The sequence below is a fragment of the Choloepus didactylus genome, chromosome 9 (genome assembly GCF_015220235.1).
Source record: "Choloepus didactylus isolate mChoDid1 chromosome 9, mChoDid1.pri, whole genome shotgun sequence".
Lineage (NCBI taxonomy): Eukaryota > Metazoa > Chordata > Mammalia > Pilosa > Megalonychidae > Choloepus > Choloepus didactylus.
The window spans coordinates 32,108,233-32,129,350 of NC_051315.1; the positions used below are offsets into that span (position 1 = coordinate 32,108,233).

At 37.5% G+C, this 21,118-nt stretch overlaps 1 protein-coding gene across 12 annotated transcripts in view; it reads right to left on the reverse strand.

The window, feature by feature from the left end:
• Positions 1-21,118, reverse strand: part of GTDC1 (glycosyltransferase like domain containing 1) — a 387,636-nt gene that overhangs the window by 65,267 nt on the left and 301,251 nt on the right. The window lies entirely within an intron of this gene.

A 21,118-nucleotide genomic window follows, 5' to 3' on the forward strand; every position in this document is an offset into this window, starting at 1 on the left:
TTCTAGGAAAAAACTGCAAAAAGTAGAAGCAATCAAGAGAAAATCTGAAATTAGACTGGACTATCTTTGAATAGTTTCCAAAGAGCTTTTGTGGCTATGAAACCTTTATTGGCCTTTCAAACATTTACCAAGTTAGAGTCTCATTGTACAAAGGAACACATACCATAAAAAATATCACTAGAGACACTGTTTATCACTCATCATGTTTCTGGATTTCCATTTTGCAATTTCCAATTACCATATGGGCCAGCGCTTATAATCAAGCCACACTTGAAACTTCTTTGATTAACAACAGCCATTTCTGCTCACGTGACTGTTCTGTATTCTTGGGCAACTGGATGCACTTTTAATTAAGTTGACCTTGCTAATGTTTCTTCAAGAATGTTCTTTTGACTTGTTCAGGTATTAATTCTTTGCTGTCTTACCATAATGCTTTATCACACAGAGTTCAATTTCTGCCACTTACCTATAGAAGCACACATACAATAAAATCCCATTATAGTCTGAAACCTGTGAGACATGCATTTCAAATTGAGGATCTGTCCTCAAGGAGCTCACCATCTATCGGACAGAGTAGATGAACGAGTGAACAGACACCCTCATTGGAAGAAACTATATACAGAATGGGCACTCCACCTCTTAAAACTGAGGAGACAAGAGATTAATTCTGATTCAGGATCAATAAAGAGTTAAAGAGGGTTTTAGTCGAAGGATTTTGAAAGGCAGAGAGGGGGACGTTTTGGACTGAGGGAACTGTGTGACAAAAAAAAGGGTGTGTGTGTGTGTGTGAGATTAAACACGAACACCTTACGGAATAACAAGCAACTCAAAGAGGCTGGGATGCAGGCCCTCAGATCTGAGGTCTTGAGAGCTAGATAGGGCAGTCCAGGAGGATATTCAGAGTCCTAGAGACACATCCAGACACCAGGTCCCCTCCCCTTGGATGGTTGAGTAAGTGAAGAAACAGAGAATCTGTACATTGAGGAGGTAGGTGGGAAAGAAAAACCATGGAAGGAGAGCAATAAGGAATATTTGGAAGAGTAAAAAGAACCCAATAAAGTAGCATTACACTAACTGAAATGGATCAAGAGCCCATGGATCAAGAGTACATGGATGCAGAAGTGTCACAGCACCAGAAACAAGATACTTTTGGCTACTCCTAAGGGCAGTTCCTGTGCAGCGATGCGGGCACAAAGCAGACTGCAGAGTAGAGAGTGGCAGAAAAGGAAAATGGAGAGGTGAAGAGAAGGAGGGGAAGGCGAGCCTGAATTTCCTTAAATGGGGCACTTGTACATAGGGATATTCACTTGAGAGAAGGGGACTTGCTGGGGAGGGGAACAGGATCCTGAAGAAACAGCCGTCTTACAAGACGGAAGTAGAACAATGCAATGGGTAGTAATGGCAGGATTCTTGGTGGGGATGGGGGGAGTCATGCCTTGTAAAGAAAATAAACCTAGATTTCTTACAAAGCTGAGGGCGAGGGAGAAAATGAAGTTGAAAAACAGTTTTAGGTGGCAGATGTGCAATCTGAGTTGTGACATAAAGTACTGGGCCAGATCACCTATTTCAGGTGAGGAGGGTAGAGGTGGAGAAGCGAGCGGAGGGATTGGGACAGTGACTATGGAGAAGTAGAGAGGCCTTTGGTTAGGTAGGAAAGCAAGGACTGAGGGGCAACATCAAGGAACTGTGGGGATTTGAATATGAGCTGGAAACAAAAGTCTTTGGCTGGGGTTTGCTGTGTACATTTCAAAAATCAGAAAACTTGTTTTGGTGGGGTCTTTAAATGTCTATTCTGATTTCAAATACCCTGAGAAAAATCAACCAAATACATAAGAAACACCTCCCCTCCCCAGTAATAAATAGGTGATTGACATACAGATATATAGAAAAACACAAACAATTGTGCTGACCTACTAAGTGTACCCTAATAAAATGATAAATTAGTCCTTGATTTAAAAATGGAAAGAAATCTGGGCATATCGTATGGACCTCACAGATCCAAAATTATTAAAGGAACTAACCATCTTTCTCCTTGAAACAAATTCAAAATGCTGAAGAGAATGATTCTAAGGAACTAAAAACCAAAAAAACAAAGTTTCCATTGTCATCACAAAAGTTAAAAAAAAAAAAAAAAAAAAGACTATAACAATATCTTCAGCTTTTCCTAAACAAATGGAAAAAATAGTAAAAGAAGAAACATCTGTCTATATCCGGAAAACAACAATAAAGTAAGTGAAGTAAACTATTTGTTTACGTTAGATAAATAATGCCAAGCAAGCTTAAAAACGATTTTAGCAATTACAAACTTAGTGCACAAAGAATTCAAAATAATAATAAAAAAAAATAAATGGGCATCGAAACAACATATCTTCATTTTAGAACAGTATCATGACCAATCTTACTCATCAAATCCATTTATATTGGCCAGCATGTGAGCAAAATTGCAAATTAAAAGAGACAGGATATTGGCTAAAGGTTGTAAACAATGGGAATTGGTAACTGACAAGGAATTTAGTTGTGGGCAAGGTGCTAGGCATGCTTTTACTCAACACATTTTCTAAATGTTCTCAAAGACGGACAGACTCCCAGGTTAACCCAGGTTGCATATGACTGATAGGTAGGCGGTGGTGAACAAGGACACAGAAACACGAAAATATAAATATGGTTGGTAACCAAAAACCAGCTTACAAAGCTCATGAGACAAAAAAATAAAATAAAATAAAAATAAACTTTGAATGCAAGTAAGAATCAAGGAAAACACTACTTGGACAGTCCTGAGTTTGACACGATGAGCACGTACTGACTGACCCAGCTAACTTATGCCCAGGTGTACAGGGAAGGAAGATGTGATAGAATACTTTGCAAACGCTCATTTCATCTAGGGCATCTGAGAACTGAATTATGGTTGAAAATTAGAGAGTTGTTGGAAGAGCAATAATAATGATTAAGGCAATGGAAGAGTTGATTTATGAGGACAGATTAAAGGAGCTAAATATGAATAGCCTGGTTAAGTGACAACTAGAGGGGTACATCATAGAAGTCTCCAAGGAAAGAGAATAATTATTTAGACTGGAACAAGGGGGTATAACTAGGAGTAATGAGATGAAATTAAGAATGGGGAAATTTAAGCTGAATTTCAAGAAAAACTCCCTGATGGTGTAATTTATTAGCTCATGGAATAAATTCCCTAGAGAAATGCTATAGCTAGGGAAACTTAATAATAGAACTGGAAAAAAATAGCAATAAATAATACAGATAACAATCCAGTACTAGAAAGCAGGTGGTTACATGCTAAGTCTTCCTTGTTTACAATATAGTTATATATATATATTGATTTAATTGTCTATTTATTTAAATGGTTGTCTCCAAAAGCAGTATTTAGGCAATCAGTTGAATCTAAAAGGAGGTACCTTCTTTGGTCAGGGGAGGTTAGATACATTTTAGTTTTCATACATTCTGGAACAGTAATGAAGACAGAAGCTGGGATGATTTTTTACTACCTTGTTTCAACAGAGTTGGTCTTGAAGCAGACAGGACAAATGTATTAATAGTTATAAAAAATAATAAAATAAAACAATCCTAATCCACCATCCCACACAGTCTATTCCGATTCTCTGTACCACAAAACTCGTATTTGCATAGACATGTTTAATATAAACAATTTATTGTCATAATAGAAATAAAAACAACTTTATTCCAGCTTTACTAAATGTAGCTTCTATGGTCAATTACTTCACATCAATACCAAGATCAAATAGGCATAATACTCACAAGCAGTTTGCTTAATAATAGTCACCACACTAATTAACCCATCCAGAACATTCTTAATCAGGCGCTATTTGTAATGTACAGTTAAGAGATGCCTGGCAATAAACTGTTCCATGCTGAAAAAGAAAATAATACCTTATTGATGGGGTGAAAACTGGCTTTTCCACAGAACTGGACAGAATGTTTGCCACATCCTGGCATTAACTTAATGAAATGACTGTACATGTCTCAACACTTTCGTTCTTTTCCCAGCTCCAACGCTAGTGAAGGTGCTATCAGGAAGAGAAAGTGTCCTGAGGTAAGGAGTGAAAGAGACAGGTAAGAGAAGGAAACAGTGAGCTGCCTGTTTGAGCATCTGTCAGGTTTGAAATTTAATAATTCCCCTAGTATTTTTAAGGAAATGCTACTGCCTATCTCACTCAAAGAGCATCTCTCCCTACCTCCCAATCTTTCAGAAGCTCTATTAGAACCCATTTCTACTTTTAAAAAATACCCTGATTACTGTAAAGGTTTGCAATGTGTCATTAGTAGCCTGTAATGGTTTGCAATGTGTCATTAGTAGCCACAGACTGCCCCTTGCCTCCAGCCTTCTCCAACCAATAGTTAACGTCTGTGAAACAGACAGAAGTAGAGCCTCCCTCCTGCAGCCTCTTCTCCCAAACTCCCCTCTTTCCTCCCTATCTCTACCCATCCCATCCCCTCCCCCCCAGTATGGTGTCAGAGGCACCACAACAAAACCCCAGGACTCTGAAGGACAAAGTTTGAGACCACATCTGGAACAAGTACTTTTTAGATCTAAATTTACATGCTCACCCTACCCCTCTACCCCTCAATGTCCAAACAAACAAGTATAGAGCTGGACCAGTAGGAATGGCCAAATAGCTTATTCAGATCATTCAGGAAACAGATGGATTTGAGAGGAGTTTTATATGCAATGGCTAAGAGTAATGGTAAGCAAACTCTGCAAATAAACTCACTACCTTCTCCTCTACGTGGGACATGACTCCCAGGGATGTCCCTGACATTGGCATCATGGGATTGAGAATGCTGTCTTGACCAAAAGGGGGAAAAGAAATGAAACAAAGCTTCAGTGGCTAAGAGATTTCAAATAGAGTCAAGAGGTCATTCCGGAGGTTATTCTTATGCATTATACAGATAATTCTTTTTAGTTTCTAGTATATTAGAATAGCTAGTAGGAAATACCTGAATCTGTTGAACTGTAATCCAGTGAACCTGACTCTTGATGATGGTTGTATAACTATATAGCTTTTATCGTGTGAAAAGTTTGTGACTGACACTTCCTTTATCCAGTGAATGGGCAGATGAGTAAGAAAATAAAGACAAAAAAATATATATAAATAATGGGGGGGGGGGTATGGGATGTTTTGGGTGTTCTTTTTTCATTTTGTTTTTTTTTCTTTATTTTGGAGTAATGAAAATGTTCTAAAATTGATTGTGGTGATGAATGTAGAACTATACGATGATGCTGTGAGCCACTGACCGTATACTTTGGGTGGATTATATGGTGTATGAATATATCTCAATAAAATTGCATTAAAAAAAGGAATGGAAAGTCTCTAGCACCTTAGCTTATTTCTTCAAGGTTGAGAGGCTAGAGTAAGTGCATAGCAGATTAACAGAGGAGTCATGAGGAAGGCAATAGGGTAAAGCCAGTCAAAGCAACGTGGGTCATTCATGTTGATTCACATTTTGTTAAAGAGAATGGTATGGCTGAAATGCATACCTTGGTGCAATATACTGATGATAACTGTCTCTTAGAGAGGTATTAGTAAGTGCCGAATATATTAATAGTCAACCTATAGTTTATCATAAATAAATGCACATGGGTGAGATTCCACCAGACAGAATTATCCATAATCTTGCTTCTGAGACAGATTTGGAAGAGCAGGTGAAAAAAAAAAATGATGTGAACCAGTGGATGATTAAAGAGAGAGTAATTTATCACAGGTAATTCCGAATTTGGGCCAGTGTAGAGATAGAAGAGCATCAGCAACTGTAATAAGGAAACTGGCCCACATGTAGGGTAGGCAGGAAGGGTGGAAGCTGGTGAAGCATAGCCCACCTCTGTATAGCTCAGGTTGAATGGGTGGTTGGAGGGGAGCCATAAGGAAACCAAATGAGTTTCACGAGGTGTGTTCTGTGGAACAGTAGTTCTGTGGGACATTTGTAAGTGTTGCAGTGGAGAAGATTTTTGTGGGAAAACAAGTTTGGGAAATGTCGGATTAAACAAAGTTAAAGTGTTTCTTCACCATAGAACTTTCCAAAGCTTATGCTTGTATGTGCTATAAATATGTTCATTCATTCACTCTTTGTTCACTCAGTTAACATATATTGAGCATTTATTATGCAATGGGGATTTCTTGATTATTGTTTTTCAAACTTAACACTTAACAGAACAAAGAAACATTTTGTCCCTCAAGAGGCACCGTAAGAATTGATGTTCCACAAAGGATATTCTGGGAAACACAACATGAGACCCCAGTGAGTGTACAACTAGAGTCTGAAAAACATGGGGGAGCCAGATCGCTGGTGGCATCTACTATATAGAAGGGATGGCAGAATGAATGGGAATATGGGTTTACTTGAGAAAACGATAAAACCCAAACCAGGAGCCCTATACCAAAGTGACATAATCAGTAGACAAAAGGATGTTTGAAAAAAATCAGGAGAACCTGTGGAAAAAGTGACAGCAGAGATGGTTCAAGGCTTATATGGATGAACGGCAGAAAAAAAATCAACGATTTTATCAAAGCGATTTCTGTGGATTCCTGGATAGAAACCAAATTAAAGAGAATTGAGGAGAAAATAAACAGGAATCAAAGGTAACTTTTTAAAAACCAACTGAGAATACACACTCAGGCAGTTCAGTGATCTAAGTCCTTGGGTGATTTACAACAAAAACTATTTAGTGTTAGCAAACAATGTGTTGCAAATTAATTACAAAATTAACATTTTTAGAATTTAGCAACATAAGCAAATATCAAAGATAATTAAAAAGTCATGCTAGCCCATGTGTGTATAATATATCACTTATATGTTGAGCAGATTTATATAAAACCTGTTAAACATATAAGTAAAAATCCTGATAGAGTATGCTCATGCATATGTGCATTTACACATACCCCAGATCTCTTGCCACATTATCTTTCCTAAGTAAAGCAACCACAAACAAGGAAATCCATCATAACTAAAACCGGATGTTCGGAGACCAGAACATTATCCAGAGAGACAGACTCACGGTTGGTTGTAGGGTGGCTATATGCTCTTCTTTACTGGTGATGGCTAAGGGTTAAACATTCATAAAATAGATGGCACATATCTATGAAGGCTAATTCAATAAGAAACTCCTGGCAGAACACTATTTGAATAGACTTGAATCATATATGAGCTCATCACATATGTACACAGCACAAATGCTTTGTGGGAACAGCCACCCAACACTACCATGGCTGGTCAGCGTCTGGATGTTCAACATATGGTGCCTGAAGCACATTTTGTCTCCCATGGTGCAAACTTTCAAAGCCAACATAAAATACTGACAGCAGTCTGTGAGAAGATATTGGGCAAGAGTGTCTTGTCTGGACTAGGGAGAGTGTCTTTTGTTACAAGATAGGAACACAGGATCCACAGAAACTAGCTGCAGCTAGAATTAACAAGCAAACCCTACTTATTAACCTGAGAAATGCATGCCTAGATGGAAAGAAAATCTGTAGTAATCAGACTGGCCTCATTAGCCATGTCTGTTCCCAGAGAGGAAAGACTTAGTGAAGAAAGTGTCTTCTTCTATTGAAGACTGCCAAAAAGAGAAGCTTCAACCTCTTCTCCCCTGCTTTAAGAGGTTCATCATTTCTTGATGTCTATCCTTAAAATAGATGGGATATATGGGCTGTCAGTAAAAGATGGTCTTGATCCCATGAATCTATTCCTTCTATTTTTATTTCTCACCATCATTTCTAGCAGTCATTTCTGAAAAGCCAACAATTTCCACATAGCTTATTTATACCATTTGCTTATATGTCCTCTTCTAGCAACACAATTTATGTAATTATATTAGTTAAGTTAAATAATTAAGTCTCAATTCCCCAGTCTCTCTTAATATGAAACTGCTTTGGATTGTATACATTGCTAATTTAACTGCCTACTAGTATGAGCAGTTTGTCTTATTCAATTTTATATAATCCCTTTATGATTTATGCCTCTCTTCCATAAAATTTAAGGTCCTTATGAATGTATGAGAATAAGAAAAGCTACTTGTATGTTGCCAGAACAAATGTTTATTAAACCTAGAGCTATCCTTGCTAACATATGTATACTCACTTCTCATGAACCCCCCTCCCCCAAAGAAGAAATCTCTAAGAATAACAAAACTCTCCAGTTTACACAAGGTTTACTGTAGTAATTCAACACAGGCAAAGCCATAGGCTAAACTGCAGAGAGGGAATCTTTATTTCCTACCTCTACTTTAAGTACTCTCTACCCACCAGTGTTCAGTTTTCTAAGGTCTTTGTACTATCCTATGACTGCCCAGGCCCTTACCCTCCACCCCCCACAAAGGGTCTCCCTGCAGCCTCTCCTGGAACTAAGCCCCACTTAGAATCCATCCCTGAATCTTGCTCTGCTCTCCCTTACTGGTCATGCTGGAAGCATCTTAAATACTGACAAAGTATTAATCACCTTCTGTTCTCAATACGTGACACTTTTCCAAAGGGGCGGAACCTTAATTCAAGGTTGCTAATCACAAGTGGGATAATTTCAGGTGCCACAGTAAGCCTGTGAGGAAGATTATTCAGGGAGAACAGGTGGAGAGATCTCTGTGAGGCACCTCAAGTCACCCCATTCGAGCAATGGGCATGCTGAGGCGGAGAACCCTGGCTGTGTCTGTTCACAGAACAGGATTTCACTTCCTGCACTGGCACTTTCTGTATTTGTGAGCTTGGTCAGATCACTTAATTTCTTTGAACCTCAGCTTCTTAATCTGTAAAATGAGAGCGTAATTTTGTTTTTGCAAATTTCTTGAAAGAAGTAAAAGAGGGAACATATATGTGGGCTTGACTTGTAGTGGGGCCTAAGTCAATCCAAGTAAACTTTCCATTCCTGTGCTCCTCCATGTAATATCTATACTTAACAGTGTTAGTCCTAAAACCATCTGCATTCTCTATTCACTAGGTGAATGAATAACTGTTTTGAATCAGTAAACAAATATTCATTCAACATATATTTAAGCTCCTTCCATGTGCAAGAAATTGTGTCTGTTATGAAGCTTGTAACAACATTCACGCTTTGTTACTTTGGTCTCTTAATCTCCTGTGATGGTAAATTTCATGTGTCAACTTAAGCTAGGTTATGGTGTCCAGTTTGTTTGGTCAAGCAAGCACTGGTCTGACTTTCTCTGGAGAACCCTGACTCATAAACCTCCCAATTGTAAATTGTCCATATTGTCTTTCAACTAAACTGAGTTTACTGATTCCATCATTAAAATGACCTAACTTGTTTTCAAACTTAATAATAACCTGCACATCCTCTGTTCTAATTCAGATAGAATAAAAATTTCAAAAGCTGCTATCCATTCACCTTACTTAATTTAATGATGGTATATAAAAAAGAAAAAGTTTCCAAATGGGGCTCTGAAGCAATCCTATTTATTTATTTACTTATTTTATTTATTGTATTGAAGTGATCCTCTTTAAGCAAGAGGAATGGTTGTTTCACATGTACATATACGTAGCAATCTACATGACCTGCTTTGTAAGGATCTACTCTATCTTGTTAGCAAGCAAATATTCTCACACTCCTGGAGACCCTATGTCTCCCAAAGCATTAATAAAGCCTTGAAGGAAACTCTGAAAATAATCTCTAATCATGTGTTCTATTCCATGATTTTTTAAAGCCATTATTTAGAAGTTGAAAGCTGGATGGAAAAATGTGGTGGAATTGAAGAAAAGATCACTTTCTTTTTTCTAAACAAACCTAAAAATTCCCCTAGGACAGAGTTCCAATCGGAGAGTCTCCTCTGGAGCATGCCATGATTTCAATGGATTCTGTGGTGGAAAAGAGAGGAAAGGGACAATACCATGAGAGGTGAAATTTCCTGAAAAGAATATTAGGAAAATAAAGGAGTAGGAGGTACTCTATACCTGTGTTGACAGGCAGTGGAGAAAAGAAAATATTGTAAAAGAGAGAGTTGATTAAACAAAGCTAAGAGAATTCGGAAGATAAAAAGGGGAAAATGTTGTAAATTTTATTCTGAAACCAAAATGTTACTTTTTTAAAACCAAAAAATAAAACAGAATAGAGTTGCATTTTAGGAAAGGAATATTGCTTAAAAATTTGCTTGGCTGTGAAAAAGTTACTTAACCTCTTTAAACCTGAGTTTCCTCATCTGTTTGACGTGATTGAGGCCAGACTTAGACTTCTCATAGAATTGTAAGGAACAAACAGCAAATCAAATACAATGATTATCTTACAATTATCATGGAGGCAAAATAGCCTAGTGGGTCAAGCAGGGCTCTAGGCATATTGTTTGGCCTCAAATTCAGGGCTCTGCCACTTACTAACCAACCTGGGGAAAGAGTCTTATCCCAAAGTATTGGTTACCTCATCTGTAAAATGGGGATAATAATATTGTCCTGCAGAATTAGGTTTTCTATGTTGCTTATATGTTGGCACTTAGGAAAAGCTCAGTAAATATTGATTATTACTTTTTATTATTGATAATAATGATGAAGATCATTATCATTATGTTGCCAATGTACTGAAAGAATATATTCAATATTCTAAAAAACTCTAGTCTCTGGCCCTACTGGTCCTTTCATGGTCAAGCCTACTTGGTAAATCACAGACCCAGGCCTTCTTTAGGACGTATTTGTCTTGTTACCTGCTATGAGTTGTACTTTAACTAGCACCCATTTAAGGCAGACACTTTTAATGTTATCTGCTTTTTATTTGCATATGAATCACAGATTTGTAATCATACTTAGAGGTATATTAATTGCAAAAGGTCCAATGTTAGAAATCAAATATATTACTCTCTTTTTAATAATTCTTTCCTATGGTACTTTATTCTACCTTTCAATTTTCCTTGTCTGTACTTTTATTCCTTCATTTTTCTAACTGAGAGGGTTTATCTTTTCCCTACTTTAAGCTGCATAAACCAGGGAAGTAAAACCAGGAAATTTAAAACATCAGTTTCCAGGTCACTGAAGCATGAACAGATGGGCATCAAAAATCCAGTCTATTTTCTTTTTCTTTTTCATTTGCCTACCCACAACCTGAATAAATCAAAATTAACAGCAAATCCAACTTCCAACACAACCCTTTCTTTTTTTCTTTTTTTTACTCCCACATTAAATGCTATGGCACCAAGTATTGATTCACTCCAAGTTCTGATTATATTCTAATTTTTAACTGACTTTATTCAGAACTAATATTAGAAGATACAATTTGTTAATTTTACATTCAAAATAAATGTACAAAGTGAGCATACAAAGACTTCTTCTTACTTCAGGTTTTCTATACTTTCCAGTATTTCCAGGTTTGGAAAGAAGGGAGTAAAGATGTAACAGATGGGTGAACTTGAAATGTCTGACATACTGGGCTATTACTAGAAATAAAGCAAGGCTTGAAGGTAAAGAAAGGCCTTAAATACTCAGAACAAGAGAGCTTGTGATTAAAAATATAACTGAAAAAAATCAATTGAAGGGTTGGGAGATCCAGTTGAGATTGTCTCCCAGAAAGTAGAACAAAATTAAACAAAACAAACAAAAACAAAGAGGAGGAAAATAGGAGAAGAGATAAAATTAGATCAATCTAAGGTTTCACATTGACAGAGTTGCAGAAAATGAATACTAACAAAATCATAGAGAGAAAATCAAAGAAAAAAAATAAAGTTCTTAGTATTGAAGGGAAAGTGTAAGCAAAAAAAGTGGGAAAGAAAACAAAACAATCCAATCCAAGGAGAATCATTATGGAATTTCGAAAGACCGGAGGTGAAAAAAGAAAAGCAGAGTACAATTCGGGAGTGGGAGCAGGGGAAGTCGTGCAAGGGATCAGAAATAGACTGGAATCAGACTACTCAACAGGAAGTTCAGAAACTAGAAAACAATGGAACATAACTTTAAACTTCCGAGGGAAATGATTTTCAGTGAGAGTTTGATACTTAACTGTTATGATTTGCTAGAGCTGCATTATGCAAAATACCAGAAATGGATTGGCTTTTAGAAAGGGGATTTATTAGGTTACAAAGTTACAGTTCTAAGGCCATAGAAGTGTCCAGACTAAGACATCAACAAGAAGATACCCTTACTGAAGAATGGCTGATGGTGTCTGGAATACCTCTGTCAGCTGGGAAGGCACGTGGCTGGCACCTGCTGGTCCTTTGCTCCTGGGTTGTATTCAAAATGAGTTTCTCCAAAACGTCTCTGGGCTTTTGTCTTCGCTCTTCTCCTTCGCTTCTGGGTGTCCTTGCTTCTTTCTCCCAGGGCGTTTTTCTCTAAGCATCTGGAGGTCCTCTCTTAGCTTCTCCAGGGCACACTCCGGGCTTCATCTCTTACCTTAGCATCTCCAAATACCCTTCTGTCTGCATCTCCAAGCGTCTCCAAGCATCTGGGTCTGTGTTAGCTCTTAGGTTTTCTCTTAAATACTCCGGTGAACTAATGAAGACCCACCCTGAATGGGCAGGACCACAACCTCCATGGAAATAATCTAATCAAAAGTATCACCCACATTTGGGTGAGTCACATCTCCGTGGAAACACTCAAGCAAAAGGTTCCAACCTAATCAAAAGACTAATAAATCTGCCCCCCCAAGATTGCATTATAGAACGTGGCTTTTCTGGGGGACATAATATATCCAAACTAGCACATCAACCAAATAACAATCAAATGAGAAGCAGGATAAAGGAATTTTCAGATATGCAGGGTCTTATGAAATTTTAGCTCCCATGTACCTCCAAGAGATACTGGAGCATGTGCTTTACATTTAAAATGAGAAAACACATCAAGAAAGAAGACATAGTATCTAGGAAACAGTTGACCCAAGAGCCCAGAAAGCAACAGGAATGTAAGGAGGAACAGGAAAACCAAGGCATCCAGGATTGAGGTCTCCAAGAAAAAAAAAGTAAAAAGGAATGATAGGTTTTCTGATGCAGCTGACTGTACTAATATGATGATGGTGATAGTGACAGAGCTTGGAAATGAATTGTGGCAGTGACAGAGAAACCAAGCACATGAAAAAAGTTGAAGCAATAATCAGTTCCAGGAAAAATGAAGAGTTGTTCAGGAAAGGAGATTTAACCACAGAACATAATGAGGCTCAGCAGTGAACAATTTTACATAGTCATAATACTGTAAACACAGAATATTTAACCAAAAATTGAGATACAGCCATATTGGAAGGACTGGGTGAAGGAAAGTGTGTGTGTGTGTGTGTGTGTGTGTGTATGTGAATGCATGTTCATACCTTAAGAGGGTTCACTAAATCATCATTCCAGTGGTAGGAAGTCAATAGATAATATCTCATATTTAAAAAAATCAAGAAATATAATGACAAGAAGATTAAAAGTCAATGGTAGATGGGGTGGGGCGGCAGGTATTAAGGACAGGGAGGGGTGGAGAAGGAAATTTGCTTTTTTATTATAAATCTTTTTTTGCATTTTCTGACCTTTTGAAACTAAATATATGTATTACCTTGAGAATTTACAATTTTCCTAATTTCTGAACATTTCTTGATTAAAGTCTCTTTGAATATGGTCGTCAACATTTTTTTTTAATCTTTTTCATTCTGAAACACATGTTCAACATATGCTGGATTCTTACCTTTCAAAATTCTTAACATTTCTTTTCTATTTTCAATTTCTTCCTCCATGTTTGCTATATTCTTTTAGACTTACCTTCTCTCTTTACATATCTAATGATTAAAACATCCACTGAGTTAATTTTAGTGAATATATAAAAGTTCTATTTAGCTCTTTTAAAAATATGCATACTTTTTTTTGTTATCAGAGAAGTAGCAGGTTTACAGAAAAACCATGCATAAAATAGAGTTCCCATATACCATCCTATTATTAACACCTTGCATTAGTGTGACACGTTACAATTTTCATTAAATTTTTAAGGGTATCTTGCTTATTTCTTAGGTTTTCAATTCATTTTTTATGCTACTAGTTGTTTTAAAATATACTTTAACTTCTCTCCAGAAATCCTAGTATCTAACGTGTTTGAAGGTTTAATCGTACAGTAATGTGTAAGAACCAGTTTCTGACTTGCTAAACTAGACAAGATTTTGGATAGGAAACATTGGAAAAGAAGAATGTTTCATGGAAAGGAAGGAAAGATGGTGGGCTCAGTGTTAGGCATTGCTCAGGATCCCTGGGAAGAGCTACGGGGACACCAAGGTGAACCCATAGAAACGTGAATCTAAGTATTATCCTTCCGTAAAACAATCTCACCAGTTTTCTAAAGTTCTAAGATATTTACTTAAACTTCTAGGCAATCAACAGATATTTACACAGCACTGTATTAGTCAAGGTTCTCCAGGGAAACAGAATCGACATATATGAGTAAATATTATGAGATTTTTTACAGGAATTGGCTCATGCGACCATGGCGATTGGCAAGTCTAAATTCTTTAGGGCAGGCTGCAAGTTGGGAACTCCAATGAAGGTTTTGATGAATTCCCCCAAAGAAGCTGGCTGGCTGAAGCAGAGATGGAAATTCTTCCTTGTGACTGCTGAAATCATCAGTTCTCCCTTCAAGACCTTCAACTGATTAGATAAGACCTCTCTCATTGCTGAAGGCAATCTTTTTTGTTGATTGTACATGTAATCAGCCATAGATGCAATCAACTGACTAATGATTTAAATCCAGGAAATTTCCTCAAAGTTACAATCAGGCAAATGCTTGCTTGACCAGACAACTGGACACTATAACTTAGCCAAGTTGACACATGAACTTAACCAGCACAAGCACCCACTCAAATTTAAACGTATACACTTATATGAAAAAGAATTAGAAGACAAATCAAACATTATAACATTATATGGCTGAATGTCCCTCTTCTAGGCTTTAAAAAAAGGGAGGGTGCTGTTTGTTTAAAGACTACAACAAACCCTCATCAAATTTCAGGACAGGCTGAACATTATTTTGCATTTCAACATTATTTTAATTTCCACCTTGAAATATTCTTTCTTTGAATGGTGGATACATGAATATAGGTCATACTTTCGGTAGAGACATATATCCATACAGTTTATATTAATATTGCAGCAACAAAGATGTACAAACATCTCTTTAAATACTAAATTGGATATAAATGGATATTGTATACCTTTAACCATACAGTAAACGCCCTAGAAAAAGTAATCATTTAATGGAGTTCTCATATAAAACAAAAAAGAAAATGTGCTTTAATCTTAAAAATTACTTATTTCATAATTTAGCTGCTTTTGAGGGTTTGCATTCTGTTGGCACAGGCTATCTTAAAGTACTGCATACATTACCTGAACTCTCAGTACATGCCCTAATTTCTAAACATTTACTTCAATAATGTATGCCAGGGTATACCTCAGTACTAAGGTTGCCAAAAGCCAGATTATTCTAGAACTAGATGAGAGTGGCTTGAGAGTACAGATGGCAAATGACCAGATGGCTCCTCAGAAAACTGCCGAAGACCTTTTAAGCCAGTCCATGTGTGGTGCACACCAACAGAGAATTACAGATCAGAGACTAATGAGATACCAAAAGTATCGTTACAATATTATTTTTGTTAAGCCAGAAATAACATTTCAACTTTATAGAACGTGAGTTAAAATATATCTTATTCTTTACTTCCCTACAGAAAAGAAATTAGTAAAATCAATTCTATTGCATAGCTGGTGTAAGGCACACAGTAGATGCTTCATGTGCACTTACTGAATGCATGGCCTTGGTATGAGGAAGTGGAAACGGTTATACATAAACAATTCTATGCTTTCCTGGGTGGGAGTTTGAGTATGTTTTATTTAGTTGGTTTGCATATATGAAGTTGAAAGAGGTAAGGTTGGTTGAAGGGTAATTCTTTCTTGATGAAAGAATATAAAAAGTATACACAACTCAGCTATTGCTTAAGCAAACTCAGCTATTCATTCCTGATCTACAATGCAAATAGCATATAAAATAAGATTTCATTAAAGAGTGACTGTCACATCCAGAGGAAAGAGAATGAAGACCTGCTATGCAGTATTATTAGGTATATTGAGTTTGTTGTCACCAAGATCAACAAAATACTTCTTCAAAGGACTAGACACTGACTTAGAAATAGTTTTGCAACACAGAACACTCCTATGATATATTCTTTCATTTTATTGTAATGGGGTTATCTTATAGAATAAATGAATAACAATTTATAGACGGCTTCAGCAAACACTAATCAGAAAGCACCTGTGATAACTGATGATGTTTTTGAGAAAAAGGAAAAGTTAGAACCTTTGCAACATGTGATATCTCCACAACACAAAATAACTCCATGTCAGAGGGCCTGGGGTGGGACTTGCCCTATAGTCTTGGTGTTTCAATTGAGGCCCTACTGCTAAGGACTAATACCTATAAATGTTAAACACAGATACTGGTCACATCCCTGCAGGACTTGCTAAAGATGGCAACATTGGCCCTGAGATTCTTACCATCACCCTCTATTACACCCTAAATAAGAAAAGGATAGAGACTGACTAGAAAGGAAGAAATCCACAGGAATAAATGTACATGTTCCTTGTAAAGCTTTCATAGAGCTTTGGAATTCTTGCCTGAAGGGGACACTGGCACCTCTTTTCACAAGCCGGATGACTGCTGAGCTGTTAACACTCAAAAGCCTATCTCCTACTCCCCTAGAACAGAGCGCAGAAGAGTTCTGGGACAGCCTACTGCATGCTCCCTCTCCCCAAGAAATATGGGGTATAGATCCTGGGGGATGCCCTGACTTTGAGACTCTGAAGGTAGGAGACCATCTGAAGTTGTCCACATGGCAGCACAAACAAAAAGGGCAGCAATGGAAACAGCTGCCATATATACCATTTGGTAGGGAAATGATACCTGATGTCTTCCTGTGGGTTAGAGGAGGGGGGTCAGGCTTCTACTGTTTTGAAAGAACTATGCTCCAGAGGCCTGACTTCAGGATAAGGGGCATATGCCTGGTGTAGGAGCTGAGAGAAGTTGATTAGGGGACACCCAGAGAGTGTTTCATCTACGACAAGGAATAACTCTTTGTGAAGTACCCACAGGAGTAACTCAAAAGCGCGTATCTGTGGATTGTAAAATGGTGCAGCCATTGTGGAAACGGTTTAGTGCTTCCTCAGAAAGTCGAAGAAAGAATTACCATATAACCTGGCAATCCCTCTTCAAGATACATACTCAAAAGAAGGAAAGCAGGGACTTGCAGATATTTGCATACCAATGTTCAGAGTAGTATTAGTCACAAGAGCCAAAAGCTGGACACAATCGAGCTGTCCATCAGCAGATGAATGGATAAACAAAATGTGACATATACCCATAATGGAATATTATTCAGCTGTAAAAAGGAATGAAGTGCTGATACATGTGACAACATGGATGAACCTTGAAGGCATCACATTGAATGAAATAAGCCAGACATAAAAGGACAAATATCATATGACCTAACTTACATGAAATACCTGAAATAAGCAAATTCATAGAGACAGAAAGCAGATTACAGGTTACTAGGGGCTAGGTTGGAGGGGACAGGAAGTTATTGCTTAATGGGTGCTGAGTTTCTGTTTGAAGGGATGAAAAAGTTTGAGCAATGGATGGTGGTGACAGCACAATGTTGTGAATGTAATTAATATCACTGGATGGTATACTTAAAAGTGGTGACAATGGAAAATTTTGAGTTACAAATGTGTTATATAATAAAAAGCTAAAATAAAAAAAAAGAACATACCTATGTGTCATATAAAAGAGCTGGCAATTTGCTGTTGTCTGACAGAACACATTTGACACCCAAGACCCTCAAACAGCATTAAGCTAAGCAACACGCCATTTGCCCTTTTCATCCCATCCTTTCTCCAAGGCCCCACTTCAGGAGATCACAGGAAGGGTAGGAGGCATGGAAGTGGATGTGTCTGGTTTATTGAGCAGTTTGGACTCAGTAGTATATCACAAGGGAACAGTTTTAGTTCTCCTTCAAGTATTAGTTTCCAACACACCTTTTTCTTCCCCTTGTTGACATCTGGGCAGACACCATGGCTTTCTGGCTTGCGGTTATTTTCTCCTGGTACAGTTAGAATTTCTTATTTTTTCCCTTGCATGTTATAATCCTGCCATAGGAATGGCCTATCTAAGCACAGCACTGAAGGTAGAAACCACAAAAGTAAAGAATTGATTCATCTATGTAAAAATAAAACATTTTAATATATCCAAAGCTTCATAAATACAAGTGAAAGGCAACCTGCAGAAATGGAAGAAATATTTGCAACATATACAACAAATGAAGATTTAACAAGGTAACTCACATACCAGTGGGGTTAGCTGTCCCAGGTTCAATTAGCTCTCACGATGTGACCCAGTAGCTGTGTGACCTCAGGTGATTTGCTTAACCTCTCTGGACTTCAGTTTCCTCATCTATGAAGTTGGATTAATACTATTACCTACATCAGTGGGTTGTGAGAAGATTAAATAAGCTATTCACATAAAGTACTTAGCACAGTGTCCAGCAAAGAGTATGTACTAAAAAAGAAAAAAAATCAGCTTTTTATCCTCTCTCCTCATCACATCAAATCTCCAAGTGGCTATTTATGGGTAGTATTAATTTAAAAGCACCTTCTTCGTTTTTTTTTTTTTTTTTTTTTTTTTTTTTTTTTTTTTTTGATGTGTATTGCCCTACTTTCCCACAATTACTATGTGTTAATTTGGGAGAGAAAATATACAAACTATTTAAATTAAAAAGTAAGAATTAAGACATTTGTGAGTCTATGCCAACTGTACAAAGTAGAGAAAGGCAGCTGCATGCTTCTTACATGAGCTGGAGTTCATCATCCTGTTTAGCTTGTTACATGTAATGTCCTTCAGAGTTACTGAATAGGCAAAATGGTTTTCTTCCAACATAGGCAAGAGCCATTTGTCATTCATTGATAGAAATAAATATCTGAATGTGAATAATGTTTCCAGTGATCGGTATACACACACACACACACACACACACACACACACACACACGACATGCAAAGGACATAAAAGCCCTAAGAAACATTCCAGAAAGCAAATTGGGCATTTTGTATCACAGCTTCATGCCATGGTATCATGTCAGGCCTGACTTGTTTATCATATCACCTCATTCACACTAATGAAAAATTACTTCTAGGACTCAGTTTCCTTTACTGGCACCGTCATTCATTCTGGGCAACAATTTTATTAAAATAGGGCAAATGGAAAGATACTGATGTTGTTGTAAGATGAAGCAAAACCACATGAGAGACCCTGGCTCTGGTGCTCATTTAGGTTAGATTGAGTTAAGAGGGAAGAAGCTCTGGGATGTATGTGTCACAGTACTTGAAATGGCTGCTCTCCACAAACAAGCCCAATTTACAAGAAAAGAATATAGAAGGTAGATGGGGGTTCCAGTTCTTAAACTATGTTACTGAGTACACATTTGCTTCTAAACTTTAAAGCAATGCTGAACCGCATTTGGATAGAGTTATAGCATCGCTTTAAACAAACACGCACACCCAGCCACACACACCATGGAGGTAAGCCAGTTGCTCCTGCAGCACAGATGTGCACAAGAATGCTCTAAGTGATTAAGATGGGGCTTTAAAGTTAGTTAATTAGAAACATCTCTCCTATGATCAACAGTGATACTAACTATAGAGTTTTGATTGGTGGAGATTTGATCTAAAATTAGGGAAGTGTGGACACTGCCTGGACTTGCTCTTGGGCTGTAGAATTGCCTTACAAAGGCCCTTCAGTATCTAAACTCCCTCAGCCAGGTCTAACTGTTTTAAAAATGGGATTCTGCACACCTGACAATATTAAGCTGGGCTTCTGGTGTAGCATTTACGCTTTCTTGGAAGGAAAGATCACAAAAGTCCTAAGTGTAATATTTCAAAACCTATCTTGATGGAAAGAAATCAGTGTCATTATAATAACAACACACCACTCTGCTCTGATTTTGGCATGATCCTTTCTCAGAAGGACATAGACAGTTGGGAGGAGAGAACACAATAAAGTATAAGAAACTGTTCAGCATAGAGCTTAGCTCGAGAGGCTTAACAAAGTTTCAGTTTTGCAGAAATCAAGGTGATTGCTAGAGAAAGTGAACCTACAGATGTATGATAAATGTGCTTATTATTAAGTTCAAATTTTATTTTTCATAAGACTTAGTACATCTCAAATTCTCAATCTAGAGGTTATACTGGAAAAACATTTCTGCCATTGGAGATTTTAAAGTTACAGTCACATGAGTGTCCCAAGGGTCAAGTGAGGCTGCTTCCCATTGGCCTCAATCCCTGAGCCCAGTCACATTTGTAGAAAACACAAGATTATGCCTACTTTCCTGGGACCAGGTTTGTAAGACCATGCCTCCACTGATTAGCAGGAAAATCCAACGTCCCTGGATTACCAAAGAATGGGACAATTTAGGTCATTCTCTAACAAATATGTTACTCTTCCATTTGAGAACAATATGGATACACTCTTTAAATGCGCCTGCTAGGATTAAAGAAGCTGCTGGTGCTCATGACAAAGGAACTTATGTGCAAAACATGGACCTTCCATCTTGTTTTATTTATATTTTTGTTCACAACTCCAGAGAGGTCGATAACAATGCCAACTAAATTTCCCTCTCACTGAAGTGTCACATATGTCCTAGAAACAGGGCTGGGAGGAGGGAGGGATAAGGCATGTGTGCAAAAAATCTTCAGTAGGAGGGGAGGTGTAGCAAGGTTTCTTTAGAACTAAACTGTCTTGGATTCAAATCTTGGGGTCACCACTTAATATGTCAGTAATCTTCAGTCACTCAAAAGAGCTGGTTGTGAGGTTTCGGTTTTTCACTTATTAAATGAGAACAACCTTGTAGGGTTATTTTAAGGATTTGTTGAAATGGTGTATGTATAACTCATGCATAACAGAGACTCTGCATCAATAAATCCATTTCACAGTGAGATCACTTGCTCTAGAAAGACAACACCACCCTGCTTAGCCTGCATAAGCTGGTTGCTTATGTTCTGGGTATCATTATTAGTGAGTCTCCCCATAAAGTCCTGGAATTAGTTGATTGCTACAGATATTTTCTTGTATTTATTTTGTATATCTGCTCAATAGCCCCTTTGAATTCCTCATCTGGCACT